Raw genomic sequence first — 18867 nt, 5'->3', positions numbered from 1 at the left:
GGCATAATCTACAATGTAGCTTTGGATTTTCAAAATAATAAAGTTCTCAGGCTTTAGATTTGAAATTTGTTTAGAAGATCAGCTGATTCATAACTCTGCTTTCTCATTAGAATTCACTCAGACTAAAAAGGGAGTTAAGAACGGATCAGTACATATACAGAATTTGTACAGAAAATTTGTTTCCTGGCCAAAGGAATCTGAAATTTAACCTCATGTGGACTTAGAAATATGAAAATATAATGACAAAGAATGGGTATACTGTATTTTCACAACGGGTTAAATAGTATGGCCTATTTGTGGGAAGAACACTTCTGAGGTAAAAATAGCATAAAATATCTTTTTTAAAGCAAAACTTTGAGAGCAAAAAGATCGGTATGCCTGATTGATAGACTAATATAATTTGGATTTTGTTTTTCATTTTGTGCTGTATCACTTTTGCTACCAGCATTGGGAATTGATTCTTTTATGATGCGATTTTCATTCATACGCTGTCACCCCAGCCTAGAAAGACCCAGGACATTTTGATGATCCTGGGGACATAGTCATAACTGAGTTCCCAGTTCTCAAGAAACTGTCCACCACAGGAAGTAAGCAACCAGGCCCCTCAGCCTCCACTGGTCTTGTTGGGGTCAGGCAGAAAGTGTTCTGAGAACCAGGGGGAAGGCCCATCACCAAGGTGGAGAAGTCCAGGAAGCTTTGTGGGAACAGTGGTTACTGAGGAGCAGAGGAGTGTGTCCAGTGAAGTGTAAGGGAAGTGTAAGGGAACAGCATGCCAGGCCTGGGTCAGATGTGCAAAAAGTGAGATGAGAATGCGAGTGCGAAGGAGAAAGAGCAGTCAAAGGTGAGCAGAGAACATCATGGAAGCTCCAGGGCCAGCCTCTCAGATGAGCCCCTGAGCACGGTGGGGAAGTGGGGTGGGGGCCTGAGTCCCTGACTGCAGCTCCCTCTAGAAAGCTTCCAGGCACTGCGATGCAGCAAGTCTGGCTGTGCCCTGTGGTTCAGCCTGACGGTGACACATGGGATTTTAGCCTGAATTCATATCCCTCCACAAGAGTCAGCCCTTGTCCCAGAGACGGAGGGGCACAAACTAGGATGGAAGTGATGTCAGCAGGCTGCCTTCTCTGTCTGCCCGTGGCTCGAGAAGCACACAGAGCGGATGGGCATGGCTCGCTTAGTGACACTGAAATGGTTACTGGCTTGTTTTGCCTTCCCCCGGTTCACCTCAGCCTGTGTTGTCCACCTAGTCAGCGGGACCTTTCTGCCTGGTCACCTGGCCAGCATCACAAAAGCAACCCCTCATCAGTAACTCAGCAGTGGGCAGCGTTCACATCCTAAACATATCAAGGGGCAAGAAACGTACTTAGAAGCTAAATTCCTAAAAACTAAACAAATTTTATAAGAACTATTCAAAACTCTACAGTTACAAGGGGACTCCATATCATTCATAATCAAATGAAGCACAGACCGTGGGTAGCACTTGCCAGATAGAAAATCATCAGGAAAGGTGATTAAAATCACATGGCGCTGATGCTCCATTCCTCTTCAGGGCTGTCACTGCATTTTTGCTCTTGAGGCCAACTCCCTGCTCACCCTCTGGTCTGATGCTAAGAATAGGTTAGTTAATTACAGCATTAGCCAGTCCTGACTTTAATCCACAAAGCCTTAAGCATGTGTTGGCTATTTAGGATGGGGAAGGAAAATAAATCGTGGAAATGTGTGTGTGACATGGGAGTACGTGCCCTGCATAGGCATGCCCAGGCCAAGGCAGGAAGAATCTGTTTTGGTCACAACTCAAGGTCAGTGCCAGGGAGATGGTTTTGCTGTGGCTGTTTCTCCAGCTCAGTCTCCATCCAGCCATCCAGTTAAGGAAAGTTCCCTAGGAAAATTGAAAGCGATGTGAAATCGAATGCTGGGTTCCATTAGACTTGACTGTGCCTTGAACTCCAGCCATCTGCTGCGAAATCTAAGATGACCTAGTATGCACATGTGAAGGCCCTTTCCCCACCCAGAGTCCAGGAAGCGAATCTAAGGGAACAAGGAGATAGCAGAGGAAGCAGCCACCCACTTCACTTAGTGATCACCCGCGGCAGAGACACTCAGTTGGAGAACCCAAAATACTGGAAGGCAAAAGGATCTAAAGGGAAGTGTATCCATGCGGTTAAACACAGAGAAAGGGTGTCATTAAAGCCTGCCAGAATTCGACTCAAATGTTCATAAGCTGAAATAACCTGAGACCTTCAGGTTACCTTTTAATTAACTTCTTTTGTGGGGAGCAGATTTTGTACTTTTTTTTTATTTAGAGAAAAAAGGACTTATTTATTAATGCTGTTTTTCTTTCTTACATAGGGCAATGGAAAATTCATAAATTTTGAAACTATGTATAAACTCTGTTGATTAGATAGATGATCTTGGAATAAACTTAATTTACCTGTGATACACTCTTTTTTAAAGTGCCCCCCCCTGCTGGGGCAGGGATTGGAGGTGACACAGAATCTTGTCAGGTCCTTGAACCTGCATCTGACACTTGATATTCCATAGCAGAAACAGCATTTGTCAAGAGACATGTAACAGACAAGACAAATTGCAACACCTAATGAACAGATTTTTGAGTGAATTCTGCCAGATTCCTGCTTCTGCAATTGTTCATTCCAGAGTATCATTAACCTCCATTATTACCCTTACCTTATCCCATCAGAAGTGCCTGCCTCAAGTGTCTTATTAAATTTCCACGCTTGCATAATTTCTGTGGTTTCTTTTGCCATTGATTTCCAGTTCATTGCACTATGATCTCATAATATGCATGGTATAATTTTGATTATCTTGCATTTGCTTAAGCATGCTTTATGGGCTACTATGTGATAAATTTTGGTAAAAGTCCCATGAGCTGCTGGGAAGAAAGTATATTCTGTTGTTGGATGGAACACTGTAGAGATAGATAGATAGATAGACAGATAGATAGATAGATAGATATAGAGATATGTATGTGTGTATAGTCCATTTGCTTGAAAGTTTGTTTCAACTTTGATATTTCCTTGTGGGTTTTTTACCTAGTTGATCTATGTATTTGTGAAACAACGCCCTCTTAATCAGTGGATCACAGAAGATACTAGACAGTTCCTAGAATCAAATTATAATGCAATAAACCAGAACCTGTTGGGACAATGAAAGAAGTTCCACAAGGGGAGTTTATAGATGTGAATACTCATATCAGAGAAATGGAGTCCAAATAAATAACCTAATGGTACATCACAAGGCCCTAGAAAAATAAGAACAAGCCAAATTCAAAGCTAGTACAAGGCAGGGAATTATAAAGATCAGAGCAGAAATTAATGAAATTGAAGCTAACAGTACAATAGAAATAATCAATAAATCACAGGAGTTGGTTCTTTAAAAGAATAAACAAAATAGATGCCCTAGTCAATCTTACAAAAAAAAAAAAAGAAAGATCTAAATTGATGCAATTATAAATGAAAAATCACTGTGGACATTACTGAATCCCAGAGAGTATTAGTAATTATTTAGGAACCTGGAGATTTCAAAAAAAATTTAAAAGGATAGACCTCTAAATATAGATGAACTATTAAAACTGAACCAAGAAGATATGAAATCCATGAACAATCCAATAAGAGGTAATGAAATTGAAGAAGTAATATAAAATCTACCCACTAAGTAAAGCCCATGTCCCTGCACATTCACTACAGACTAGTGCAAAAACTTTAGGGAAGGTCTAATGCCAGCATTCATCAAAATCTTTAAAGACACTGAAAGAGAAGGGCTACTCCCAAAGGCATTCTTGGAATATAGCATTACACTGATCTCAAAACCAGAAGCCCAAACAAAAAAGAGAACTACAAGTCAATTTATTTAATGAAAATAGATGTGTAATTCCTCAACACGATACAGATGAATAGAGTGCAACAAATCATCATAGAGATCATACATCATGACAAAGTAGAAATCACCAGAAGGATGCAGGGATAGTGCAATGTATGCAAATCAAGAAATTAATACATCACATAAACAAAGGCAAGAACAAAAATCACAGGATTATCTCAATTGATGCAGTGAAAGTCTTGACAAACATCCATTCATGATAAGTCCCTGAAGGAAATAGATATAAAAGGACTTTACCTCAATGTGATAAAAACCATCTGTGATAAACCAATAGACAATATCATATAAATGTGAAAAACCCCACTCCTGTTTAATACAGTTCTCAAAACATTAGCTAGAACAGTTAGGCAAGAGGAAGAAATAAAAGGGATATGTGTAGAAAAGGAAGAAATCAAATTATTATTATTTGCATGATGACATAATGCTGTACATAGAAGAACCAAAAATTCCACCAAATGACTCTTAGAATTAATAATGAATACTGTATTGTAATAGGACAGAAAGTCAATATACAAAATCAATATTGCTCCTGTACATCAATAATAGTCCTACTGAGAAATAAATTAGGGGAACAACATGTGTCACAATATCATCAAGAAAAATTAAATCCTTAGGAATTAACCTAACTTAGGAAGCAAAAAATCTCTACAATGAAAAGTAAAGTACTATGAAAAAGGAGATTGACCTTGACAACAACAGCAAAACAAGGTGGCATCCAGGACTGCAAATTATACATGTATACTACAAAGATACAGTGACAAGAGTAGCACCATATTGGCAAAAAAAGAAAAGAGGTAGATTAATGGAACAGAACAGAAGATGCAGAACCAACTCTAGACACATTCATCTTGCTAGTCTTTGACAAAGTAGCCAAAACCTATGCTGGAGGAAAGACAGCTTCTTCAATAAACAGTGTGGAAAAACTGTACCCACATGCAGGAGATTGAATCTAGACCTGTATCTCTCACCATGAGCTAAACTAAAATCAAAATGAATCAAAGCTATAACTGTTAAAATAGAAACAATCTGCTACAAGATAAAAATAGGTAAAACTGTTGAAGACATAGACTTAGTCAAGGACTTTTGAAGGAGCCTTAGTTATGCAGGAAGTAATACCAAGAATCAACAAATGGGATCATATCAAATTAAATAGCTTCTGCACAGCAAATAAAACAACCAGTGAAGAGACAGCCTATAGAGTGGGAAAAATGTTGTGAACTATTCCTCAAACAGAGGACTAATATACAAAATATATAAAGAACTCAAAAATTAGAGCTGCCCCCAAGCAAAAGACCCAATCAAAAGCTGGGCAACTAAAATGAACAAAAACTTCTTACAAAAAGAAGTGCGGTAAGTCTAAAATGTACAGTAGATATTGTGAATTGGTAAGAAATTGTTCAAAGGGAAAAGGAACTAGGGTGCATGAAAATGGAAAGGGGGAAAATGCAAGTCAGTTATGCTATTAGAGTAGCTTAGTTCACTAAAAAGTAAGGTTTTTATGCCCTTAACTTGTAGCCTGAGTAACACTTTAAAGATAACAATATGTAATCTATTAACTATTGTTTTTCTCCTATTACTTTATCAAATTTCATTTTACCCTTTTTCCATAAAATAAAAAATTTTTTTAGAAAATACAAATGACAAATATGTGCAGCAATGTTTATTACTGAAAAATGCAAATTAAAACAACACCTGCGATTTGATCTTACTCCAGAAACAATGGCTATCATCAAGAAATCAAATAACAAATGCTCACTAGACTGCAAGCTAAAGAAGCCTTCATATTTTTTTATCAGTGGGGATGTGAACCTGTATATTTATGATGGAAATCAGTAAAGAGATCCTTCAAAAATCTGAAAATAGGAATCCATTTGGCCCAGCTCTCCCTCTTCTAGATATCTTCCTTGAAAGCGTTAAACACATTATGTTACAGTGACATATGCGCACGCATGTTCATGAAAGCACAATTCACAAAAGCTAAATCCTGGAAGCGGTCCATGCCTGTCAACAGATGAACGTGGGATTTGTACACAATATAGTACTATCACTGTGTCACAAAGGATAAACTTATATCATTTGTAGGAAACTGAGTTCACATTATGACCACAGAAACTTGAAATATAAATAATGAGTAAAATAAAATATAGATAATAGGAAAATGTAAGTAGATCTTTTGCAACTGGAAAGGGGACCAGGAAGGAGATGAAGGGAGTGGGGAGGACGAGAGACAAGGGGCCTAGTGTGGCTGGTGTTCATTGGACCAAACAGACATCCACAGAGAGAAACTGAGGCAGAGACACATCAGAAGAAGATGTCATGAATTAGAGCATGGAGGAATACTGACAAATACTTAAGCTAGAAGACACAAGGGTAGATTTTCCCCTCGAGCCATCAGAGTATGCCCCTGAAGCAGTACAGCTCTGTCACTGTAAGCCACTCGGTCTATGGCACCAATACAGCAGTCCTAACAGTCATAAAGATGCTTTTTTTTTGGTACTGGGAATCGAACTCAGGACCTCGTGCTTGCCAGGCAGGTACTGTGCCTGCTTGGCTGTATCCCAGGTCCTCAGATGCCTATTACACATTCTTCTATGAGTTAGCAAAATGGAGGTAGCCCTGCCAGGCTGCTTGGTAAATCCTGAGAGAAAAAAAGTCTTCTCTTCCCAGGCCTCTTAGGAGTTGGACAACTTTCCTCAGTCTCGTCCTCTTTCGCCCTAGGAAACTCATACTCATCTCTCTTTGGAAGGACTAGTAACATGCTCACTCCTAATCCCTGGCAGGATGGGTGGGATTGGGATGACTGACTTAGATTAATAACATGAGTCTGAGGGGGAACCATAAGAAAACACTGCATGGCTCCGGCCCTTCTGTCATCTCCAATGCTCCTTTTTCCCTGTGCCAGTGGAATGTGTACACAGATGTGATGGAAAGAGTTCTGATGGGAAGAGTTCCCCTCACCAGAAGTGTGAGACACCAGCTCCCTCCTTGACTCGCAGATAGGTATCTGTAAAGCAGGAGCAGAGGCAAGGCTAGAGCTAGAGATTCCTGCTGCCCTGTCCTAGGCACTGGCCGCTTCCTGTCACGTGCCACCTGCCCCAACACACCGGTGCGCCACACTGGAAGCACTTCAAATGCCTAATCAGTAAGCAGCAGTGAGTCAGAAAGGAAGGCAGCCCTGGAACAGCAGCACACACTCCTTGCAGGTTCAGAAGGGCGCCTGAGTGCTTCTCAGAGGAAAAGAAAGAGAGTGATACCTTGAGAGAATTTAATAAAACAACTTCATCATCCACAGTCAATAACTTTCTATTCTAGTTTGAACCAAACAGACACTTTGCTAAATAGAAATAACAAGTGCAGTTGAATCCTGCTGGAAGGCAATATCCAAGAGTTCCTGTTTTGCTGAAATGAATAAATTGTATTATGAGGGCAATTCAGGCTGCCTTTCATGATGGAACAGACTGCACAGGTCATAAGACTGACCAACATAAGCAAGAACAACCACAGAAACAAATCACTTGCTCTCCCATGGTTTGGGGATGAAAGTTGATAAGCACAGTTTCACTCAAAATTTGCTCAGTTTTCCCTTACATTTATTACATCAATCATCTACCTGTAAGGCATCAAAATAAGTACAGTAAATGGTCACTGTACATCTTTAATTAATACAGTATCTTTATTCCTTCTTGTTCCTCACTAAAATAATAATCAGGCCATATTTGTTTTGTAGTTCTGCAAATGAGGACAGCTTTTATTTATAAGTAAAATGCTACTCCCCTAACACAAAGTACTTTATTTTTAAAGTTATTTATTGACACAGGTTTGCCTAATTTGCATTCTTTAAATGCTAGTTACTTGCTCTATTGAATTTTCATTTATAAAATCATGTCCAAAAGAGTTTTATAGCACAAGCAAAAAATGCTATAAACCACTTAATTTTAAATTTCCCTGTTTCCTTTCATCCATCACAATGACTAATTATGCTTTTAGTTGTATCCAAAAATGACTGAGACATTTGAGGAAACAACTTGCTCCTTCATTTTTTTCAGTATTTGTTAGATATAGTTGACTATATTTTTAATAAATTCAAGGTTTAGCTTCCAAAGTATTGGGTTCATTAATATTGCTGCAATGTTCATTGTTATTTCATTGTTTCTTTTACACATATGTATATTTAACTTTGTCATGAAATATTGCAGACATATGAAAGTTTTCACCAGTAATTAAACAAAGCCTGGAGCTGGGGCTCAGTTGGGCCCCAGAGCACTTAACCGGTATGTGTGAGGCACTGAATCCTATCCCCAGTACAACGGCACATACAAACCTACATTAACAAGGGTAGTAAAGCACCTTCCAGGGGCCACACACATCACAGTAGCTCTGAAGTTCTCGGGTGCTTCTCTCTAACCACTCTCTTCTCATTCTTGTTCTGTGAATGAAAGGCCATGTTATTGGTGCATTTGTGTTTTTAGCACATATATAAGCATCAACTGAATGTCATGTATCTTTTGCATAATTTATATTTGCTTTGTACTGTCACATACTTCCTATGTCTTCTGAAAATTACTCAAAATTATACTTGTGAGATTTGTCTGTGCGAGTGCATGTAGCTGTATGTCACTGGTTGTTAGGACTGCAAAACAGTCCGGACATTTTATTATATATACACGTGTAGTGAATGATTCATGCAAACATTACACAGTTATGTTTTCATTCGTGCATGTAGTGGGAAGGCTCTGGGGTGGCCCCAAGATATCTGCTCCCATATACATTCCTAGAATAACCTTCTCCCCTTGGGTAAGGGCAAGATTTGTAAACATGTAGGGTTTCATCCTGTGAATAAGTTATTGTTTAGTTAATGCTGAGTCAACCAAAAAAGGAGATTCTCTTTTGTAGGCCTGTCCTAAGCAAGATCCTGGAGCCTTCTTGAAGAAGGAAATGTGAGCCAAAGAGGCTCTTCTTTGACCTTTAAAGAAACAAGCTCAGAGTAGGACATGGTGGGGTACTCCAATAATCCCAGCATTCAGGAGGCTGAAACACAAGGATTGCTGCAAGTTTGAGATCAGCCTGGGCTGCAAAGTGAGCCCAAGTGCAGCTTGAACTGCATAACAAGACACTGTTTCAAAAAGACAAAAAAATTTCAAAATAATAAAAATAAAAAATAAGGAAACAAGCTGATTACGATGAGATGGTCAAGTGTCTAGGACCTGAGGTGGCTTCAGGGAGCTGTGAGTACTCATGACCTGCAGCCATCAAGGTAGCAGAACAGTCTTATAACCCATGGAACTAAGTTCTGATGTTAGCACAAAAAAATGTTGAATGAAACCAGGTCCAGATAAGACTGAAGCACCAAGCTTCAGTCCACTGACGACCTTGATTTAAACCTTTTGAGACTTTGAGCAGAGAACCCAGAAGGATCAAAAATACAACATGTGTTTACATTTTTTAGAATTATTACATAGAAGACACATTGCTATTAATCTCTGAACACAGCTACTTGTTCTTGCCACTTTCTGAAGCCAGTTCTGAAAGTCTTCTTTCATGAGTCTCTGTATTTGGCCTATAGTGACTGCCTCAATGTTCTGAATCAATCAAAACATTTATCTTTCATGGTCACTTTGGCTTAGGATAAGAGTCAGAAGCCCAGCAGTGCCAATTCCACTGAATAAAGTGGAAGGGAACACACCATAATATTTTATGGGCGTGCCTTTCTGTTGGACGCCACTCGATGCCAGCCATTGTATTTTTTTTTCACACCTGTTAAGGACCCTCACAAAAAAGGACTAGACAACTACTCAGAGAGGGAAAGAATGCTGAACTCCATGTATTCAAAGCAGGAAGCATTTGGAGAGGATTTAATGGCAATGAATATTGCACTGAAATATACTTTTAATTTAAACATATACTACATTTTTCAATCACCCCTTATATACCAGGCCTACACTTCTCCCTTTAGAAACCATGAAATAATAATTGAGTGTTTTAAACTGCTAAATATGTGATAAGTTGTTATACATCAGGAGAAAATTAAAGCATCCAGGTTTTCCATGCTTGTTTCTAAATTTTGTGAATCTAAATAATTCTGTTCTGAACATTCTCACCCATCAATTTGTGCACATATAATAATTCTTTTTTTTAGAGAAAGCAGCTAGCAATAGAACTGCTCAATGTTAGGATAAAGATACCTTCAACTCTAGTGGATTTTACGAAGCTTGCATGTGGAAGCAGATCCTCAGCTTACCTGCCAGATCTATAAGAGTGTTCACTGTTTCACTGAAGTCTGGCATTCAGTATTGTCATATATATATATATATATATATATAGTTTGCTTTGTTTTCCTTTAAGCATTTAGCTCTTTATTTAACCTGTAATGATTTTTGTGGCTACAGATTTTTGTGAAATAGAGAACTGTTTCTTCTGTTTTAATAACTGATCACTGCTGTGCCCTCCTTGAGTTGTTTATCCAGCCTTGAGTCTGTAGTGCCAGGCTGCCCTGACTCCACCTGAGTGTCCAGCAGACACGTGAGATCACTTGTCTTCTTTTACCGTAGACTCTTTTTCTTGTCAGCCTCTTCCCTGAGAATGAAATCCGGTAAATATCCAGCTTCTCTCAAGTGTTACAACGAGCAAACTTCGCCTTTCAGTGGTCTGTGGTTTTCTGCGTTATGCCTGACACAACATTAAAAATCAAAGTCTGCCAGAAATCACAGATTCCAAAGGAAGATGTTTCTCTTTACTCAAGCTGATTCTTAGCTTTGGTCTCTAAAGTTCCATTATTTTCTAGGAATCCTAGGTGGGCCTAAGAATGAAGAATTTCCTGGGGGTTTTAATTCATTAGTTTCCATAAATGATCAGAAACTCAAGTCTACTAATAAATTTTGGAACAAAATGGAAAAACACTCTGTGAACTGTCTTTCAGATTGACAGATTTAGTTTGTACTGGCACAATATATGGCAGTCCATTCAGGCATTACTTTCCCCCACCCCTAACCTCACTGTTTGCTTGAAGAGTTGTCTCCTCTTGGAATCTTGTATCCCCAATCTGCCATGCAAGTTGTGTGTTGTCGTAAACCAGTAGCATACTCTAGTAGTGTCACTCTCCAATTTGCTATGCCACTCTGAAACCTTTTCATAAAGTATCTGATACAAACATTTGTGTGAATAAATCATAAAGCAGTGTGGTTTTTTGAAGGTAGTAAAATATAGCAGAACAAAGTCAAATGAGACAATGCAGTGAAATTGGTACAGAACTTCACACCAGGATACCAGGATAACAGTAATAGGTACCATAGTGTATCTTGTTATCTTCACAAGAGTTGTCCATTCAATCATGTATAGCAAAATCAAATAAAAAACAGAACATTATAAAACATATCAAAGCAATATTGAATACAGCAAAATGATTAATCAGAACAAAGCAAAACAGAGAAAACAATATTTGCCTTCAAACAGAAGACAGAAGGAAATCCCCCATGTTTGCTATGTTGCATGTGGTCATCCTCCCAAGAGATGCTCAGACCTCTGGTCCCCAGCTGCTAATGCAGGGTGATGGAGTGGGATGTTTAATTCTCAGCCCATGCACTGATAGGCTCACAGGAGATGCTAACTAGTTCTCTTCCTGCCTCGCCTGCCACTCTCTCCCACCATGGCTGCTTACCAGGAAGGAGGGCATGTTGCTTCCTTGCTCAGCACCTTAGTTCCAACAAAACATGACAACAAAAGGTGGTTCTCACCATGTGATTCATACAATATTAAACTCTCACTGAAAAAAAGAAATTTTCAAAGTTCTTCCAAAGTTCCAAAGACCAGGTTTTTTTTAAAAAACTTTACATTTGCATCAGCTTTCTTCATGTAATGCAGTTATGTTGCATAGGCAGAACAAATGTACTAACTGTCCTCTTTATAACAGAGTCAGGCACCTAAAGAAGAACTCAAATCACTTACCCCAGACTAGACAGCATGAGCATGCACTCAACCCAGCCAAAGTTAAAGTTGGCTGTAACAGATATGCCCAGTTTGAGATTCCCATTACAAAGTCTTCAGGGACATTTCAAAATTGAGAACGTACTATACACCCAATCATGGCACTCCCAAGTGTTATTCTTCTTACTAAGAGGAAAGCATTGCTTCCAAGGAAGTCGGCTGGCATCACTTGAGAGGTAAATATGAGGTAGAGACTTGAGGGCTGAGGCAATTCCACAGGAAGGAAACCAAATAAGAAACCAGAGACAAGGAAAATCAAAGGCATGCAGAAATGTGTAAGAAAGGCCATGGTGATGGACTGGGGCCAGCAATGCAGATCCTGTGGTGGTTGGAATTAGGGCACAGGAGAACCATTGAAGAGTTTTACCACTGCTTGCTTAATTCATTTTCTGGAGAATACCAGAACTATTTTAAGGAAGGCCATACTGGAAGACATATGATTTCTCTGAGGGGGTGTTTTTGCTGGGCAAAACTCATTTATATCGACCAAAGACAAAATTTATGACCAGTTGAAGTTATCTTTGGAGATAGTATTTTATACATTCTGTGAAGCCATTATTGTGTCAAATCTTTCACAGTCTCATAAAACTGAGTCCCATATGAGGCTTTAGAGCAAGGAGTTAGGCTTCCTAGCCATGACTGGCCTATCAAAACTGGCAATTTAGTTCAAATTTTGAAGTAACTCTTGCAAAAGAAAGTCTTACAATTAACTTTATTTCCCTCCCTCTGTGACATTCGAGGTTGAGGGGGGTCTTATGTTTTGCGTTTTGTACTTGCTTGGTTTTATTTTTGACTATTCATTGGCAGAGCAGTGATAAAATAATTTCTTTTTTTCAGTGAGAGTTTAATATTGTATGAATCACATGGTGAGAACCACCTTTTATTGTCATGTGTTCACTTCACTGGTCCATGGAACAGCACTTATCAAAATGATTCTTTCTCCTGCATTCCTTCCATGAATCCCAGTGGTGTCCTCTTTCAGGGAGAAATATTTTTGCCCCTCATCATATCATGATAGTTTTTATCTGCATGCCCCCAACTATTAATGGCCATATTACATCACTGTGTAGTTTTCTGTTATTTAAAATTTTTAAATTCATTCCTAATTCCTGTTTAGAATATTGTTTTTAATTAATCTTTTGTTACTTCCCACAAAAATACAAAGTAAAAATATGCATATTATTCTTCTGTAGCAAAAGACTAAAAGCCTATTGGTTGGTGCCGCCAACAACACGGGTGGGGCTTTTCTCTTCACTTATGTCCATCATCCAATTCATAACCATGTTAAACCAATCAGTGGGCTAATTCAGTATCCCATGATCCAGTGTGACATGATCCAGTCATTCCCAAAAACTCCACCTGTAAGTGAATGAAATTTGGGGGGGGGCATCTGGAAACAAGAATAACACTGTGAAAGAGCACAATACATGAAGCTCTCTAATAAAAACTTCAGATAGATGCACAGAGAAGAGAGCACATACACACACAGACATCCAAAAACATCTAACATAGCCCTAAGAAAACTCCATCAAGGAATATTATAGAAGCTATTACAAAGAAGCAGTGAGGAACATTACCAATAATTGGTGAGGAGCAACAGGAAAATGTCTAAGGCTACAACATTATAATAGCATGATTTATGATTAAAAGATAGGTGAAATCCATGTGTTCATTAAAACAATACAAGACAAGGATAATATCACCAAGAATTGTTATAAGGCTAATTGATATTAAACAAGTTGAGAATGCTACGTACCCATACTATGCACTAAAATAACTTCCAGATGAATTAAAACTTGAATTTTAAAGTATGCAAATGCAGGACTAAAAAACAAATAATCTTTATTCTTTGTTGGACTGTATGGGCCTAAACGAATACATTATAAATAAGAAAGGTAAATTGAATCCTAAAACAGATAAAACATAACCACCATAACATTTTCTTTAAACAGTGAAACCTATGAAGGTACAACTGCATTTTCCCATTCATATCCATGAGAAAATGTGAGCGATGAGGCTTGTTTTTTTATTTTTATTATTTATTGTTAACAGTGATACTCATTGCTAACCAAAAGCCATAGGGACCTGAAATATTGAATGTGGCTATGAAAATCCGTGTAACTATTCTGGACCTCAGTTTCATTGTATGTGAAATCTGTCTTGGTTATTTTTCTCTCCTTGCTGAGACAACATGCCTGACACCCAAAATGAAGGCAGGAAAGGTTTATTTAGCTTATAGTTTTAGAGGTTTCAGTCCATACTCAGCTGGCTCCAGTGCAGGGTGGCCTGGCTAGGGGGCAGCCATTCATAGCTGGGTAAAGGTGAAAAGCAGCCTCCATGCCTCCCTTATATTGTATGTCAGCTATGCCGCTGGGCGGGTGCAGCACTCACACCACCAATCCCTGCACTAGACAATGAACCAATCATAAATGCTAGATTCAGCTGCCTCCATGACTGTATGAGGTTTTGGAGGGACATTTAAGCAAATCACAGCAAACCCTAAAAGACATGTTTATTCTTTGATGTTATAACTGCCTTTCTAGAAGTGTTTGATATCGGATATAACCAGAGATGCACACAAAAACTGATCATCACAATTGTCTTACTGTATTATTTGCCCTTTAGAGTTTGAAATAACCTAAATGCCCAGCCACACTGAAATTTCTGAGTCAACTTCTTTATAGAGTGATACATTCTACAGTCATGAAGAGTTCCTTTTTTACAAAGTTAATGAAGTAAGTCTTACAAAAGTAATGAAGTCATGAATGATATAGTGCTGATAAAATATTAACTAAAATAACATAATATAAAACTACATATACATATGAATTCCATTTGGTCTCAAGAACATGCACACACACATGCCTAGAAAGACTGGTAGAAATCTTCACAAACTATAACAATATACAACTTATTGTTTGGATCGTAACATTTCATTCTTCAACCATTTTAGTATTTTCACACATTCTGCAATGTGCTTCTTAGCTTAAAGATTGAAAATAGGCCAGTAAATAGATTTAAAACTGTGAGTTGGCCAGGTGTGGTAGCACATGCCTGAAATCCCAGCATATGAAAAGTTGAGGAGGGGCTGGGGGTTTAGCTCAGTGGCATAAGCGCCTGCCTTGCAAGCAGGCAGTCGTGAGTTCGATCCCCGGTACCGATAAAAACAAAAAAGGCAAAAAAAAAAAAAAAAAAAAAAAAAAAAAAGAAAAGTTGAGGTAGGAGGGTCACAAATTCAAACCCAGGCTGAGCAACATAGCTGCTTAGTGAGATCCTATCTTAAAATTAAAAACAGTTTAATGTCAAGTATATTGATTTAATCTTCAATGCTGCAAAAAAGAAATGCAAAAAATAAAAAAACTGATTTATAGTTATATATCAAGGAGAAAAATATTTTAAAAAGCAAGTACATAAATGGGTAAAATTTTAAAGAAAAAATATATCCATAAACATATAAAGATGTTTGCTGTACTTATAATGAGGCCAGTTTTCGTTTTTTGACTTGAAGGATCAGTTTTATCATAGTTAAATTATTTCAGTTAAACATTTACTTGTAAATAACTATCAAATTTATTTTCAACATATAAAAATACAGAAAAGTACTGTCAAAATGGAAGTAAAGTTTGGAAATTTCTTTGCAATATAATTTCATTAAAGATTTTTGTGAACTTAGTAAAGAAAAATCCAGGCTAAATACATAGGATACTATTTCACATGATAAAAGATGTACAGGAAGGAAGAAGGTAGGAATTGGACAGGGACTTGACAAAATTTCACATGTGGTACTTTTTAACATTAGGCACATTTTTTATTTCACCCAAAGAAAGAAAATAGCCCATATTCATAAAGAGAGGTAATAACAGATAAGAAAAATTTATGGCTAAAATATAACTATTTTCATATGCAAAACATGAGCATTTCTCTGATCAAAACTGCTTTCTCTTTAAAGCTAAATAGAAAAAGCTTGCTCTTGAATGTGGTTACACAAACAGATAGTAAGAAAACACAGTGAAGTTTCCTTTGCAGACTCTGGCATTTAACTTACAGAAATCTTAACAAATCCTTAATTTATTTAACAATAAGACAGACAGACAACTGTGTTTTTAGGAACACTATCAACTTTGTGTATGTTAACACATGATGATTATACCCAAAGTAAAATACCAACTTTCACTTGAAATATTATGGCATATATTTGCCAATGAAATACATCACTTATATTGTGAAATTTTAGTCTGGCTGACATTAGCAAAATCACTAATTAAGAAATAAGGCAAAAATACTCCAGGAAAGTTGACAGTCTGTTCTATGAGGAAAATTAATTCAGAAGCCCCTAATTTGCATAAATCTCCAGCTCTCATTTTCACACCTGTTTGTTCTGTCAGCTTGGTGGTTGCATTTCAAAATTATTTTAACATAATCGGTGGGAAGTATACCTTTCAGCTAAAAATATCATGCTCTGCAAGAAAGATTGTTAAGGGGAAATTATAAGTTCGTCCTGTTCATCTTAATATTTTTCTTCATACTATGGCTCTCATGAAAGAATTTTGTCTTAAATTACTAAAATAATTTTATTAATTATATTTTATAGTTTTAGATTTTAATAAAAATGAAAAGGTCACATATGTCTTTTTCATGTGAAAAAGCATTAATGAGAGGAGCTAATTTTAGCAAAGGATAAAAAAGCTGGAGCTGGCTATTTTTTCATTAATCAGTGGAACATAATGTACAGTTCCTGATATGTACTTAGTACTGTGCCAAAGGTGACTTTTAAAATTTAAATATTGCTTAGAAGAGGCATGTATGTTGTTTATCTCTGTGATTTAAATAATGGGAAGAGATCAGAGATCAGCAATTTTAGATCTTAAAATGGCTTTTACCTTCAATGTCCAAAGGACAGCAGAGATCTGACGTCAGCGGATCCTAGTGTGGATACACTGCAGTGACATTTGCTACCTGTGGGGTTCAAGTAGTCACCACAGCCCATGTGCTCGAGTTCTTCTGCTGCAGTCGGGGCACTAACACTTCTGTAGAAATTTCTTCACAGGATAACTGATGATTACATTAGAGAACAGACACTCAGCTACTGTGGGAGGTGCAAAGCCCCATTCAGGTACTCTTCCTGGCCCATTGTCTCTTTTCATATCAATGCTGAAAAGAAATCCTGGTAGACTAAACAAACCCATGACCCTTTCTACATTATCACATTCGGCGTTATGCTGGACGTGGTATACACGCCTGGAATCCCAGCACTGGGGAAACTGAGGCAAAAGGATTGCTGAGAGTTCCAGGCCAACCTGGGCTACATAGTGAGTTCAGAGCCAGCCTGAATTACATATTGAGAGCTTGTCTCAAAAAAGAATGAAAGAAAGAAAGAGAGAGAGAGAGAGAGAGAGAGAGAGAGAGAGAGAGAGAGAAAGGAAAGAAAGAAAGAAAGAAAGAAAGAAAGAAAGAAAGAAAGAAAGAAAGAAAGAAAGAAAGAAAGAAGGCAGGCATTATGTGTAAAGATATCTCAGGCTTTGGGGAGAAGAGATCAATGGATACACCTACACATATTTTTGTAACTAGAAAAAGAGGTTTTTTGAAATGATCTTCTGACTTCTTTTTCTTTAACTCTTGAAATTATATTTAAGTGTGGGCTCTATTTAAAGTAATTTGCTGCTGGCATAGGCATAACTATTCTGGTGTCTGCTTTGGTTCTAATGATGTTCAAGTTCATTTTGACATTTAAGGCAAGTTACATGAGTCTAGATTCAATAAGGCTTTTCCTTGGTGTTACAGTTTGTGTTTGGATGTCCATCCAAAGCCTCATGCAGGCATAGAAGCTTTTCAAAGGTAGCTGAATCTGGAGTGTATGATGTTGAGATTAGGTTGAATGATTAGTTTGCTGATTGATTTGACACCACCCTAAGCCCAGCAGCTTGGATACAGTACAAAAAGGGCAGAAAAACACTGTTAAAGTCACTTGTTGAATTTGCTATCTTCTGCCAGCCATAAACTGTTCTCTTTTGCAAAGCTACTTTGCCATGAAGCCTGCTGATGCTGAACTGAAACCTCTACAAACTGTGAGCTAAATCAACTTTTATTCCCTTAACTTTGAGCATAGTGTATTTTGTCTCAGCAGTGAGAGAAAAGTAACTAACACACTTAGTCATCTAAAATTCACCAGTAGGACCAGGGGTTACAGCTTAGTGACCTAAGTGCCTGCCTGGCAAGCACAAGGTCCTGAATTTGATTCCTGATTTGGTACCACCAAAAACATAAGTAAAATAAAATACAACTTCACCAATAAACATCTTTCCCTTATACATTATTTAATCAGAATGCTTGGTAACTCATATATTTTATAAATCATAAAATTAAAATGAATTATGTGGGTTCATTTTCCAAAAGAAAACAAAGAGTTATTTGGCATTTCTTGCCAATAATAAAGACCATCACAGAATTAATTGAAGCCACCAGTTTCTACTTTATTTCTTTCTAAATCACTAGAAATAGGCATACAGCAATCAGCTTGAAAGATATTGATATTTTAAACATTTCACTTATATTAACACAAAGAACTTTACAGTCTTAAAATCACTAACAATATAACCCTGCAGAGGTCCGAGAATGTAGCTCAGTGGCACAGTGTCTGCCTGGCAAGCATGAGGTCATGAGTTTGACTCCCAGTACAAAAAAAAAGTTGCAAAACAGTGTTCCCCAGTCCTTTTCAGCCTGGGCTCCCCGCGTTTTAATATTCCACTCTCTATGAGGACTTAGGACACAGAGCAAAGCACCTTGTTTCCTGAGCTCATCATTTCCAGGCTGTTTACTAACTAACATCGTACCTTACACCGTCTACCCGGTAAGAGTCTGCACTACAAGGTAGTGTGGTACAATTTAGCTAGTAATGAAATTCACTGTAACCTTTTTCTGTAATTTTTAAGATATATGATCCATTTTGAAAAAAATAGACTAGAAATAGTATTCTGTAAAATTTTCCAAATTGCT

The 18867-nt window shown here is 37.7% G+C and overlaps 1 protein-coding gene across 2 annotated transcripts in view; it reads left to right on the top strand.

Annotated features, from left to right (window-relative positions):
- Positions 1–18867, top strand: part of Nalcn (sodium leak channel, non-selective) — a 302929-nt gene that overhangs the window by 153076 nt on the left and 130986 nt on the right. The gene's annotated exons all lie outside the window — the stretch shown is intronic.

The sequence above is a fragment of the Cavia porcellus genome, unplaced genomic scaffold (assembly GCF_034190915.1).
Source record: "Cavia porcellus strain 051 isolate PalLab524CR breed Dunkin Hartley unplaced genomic scaffold, mCavPor4.1 scaffold_4, whole genome shotgun sequence".
NCBI lineage: Eukaryota > Metazoa > Chordata > Mammalia > Rodentia > Caviidae > Cavia > Cavia porcellus.
The sequence above is the reverse complement of the archived record's forward strand: the minus strand, read 5'-3'. Positions and strand labels throughout refer to the sequence as shown.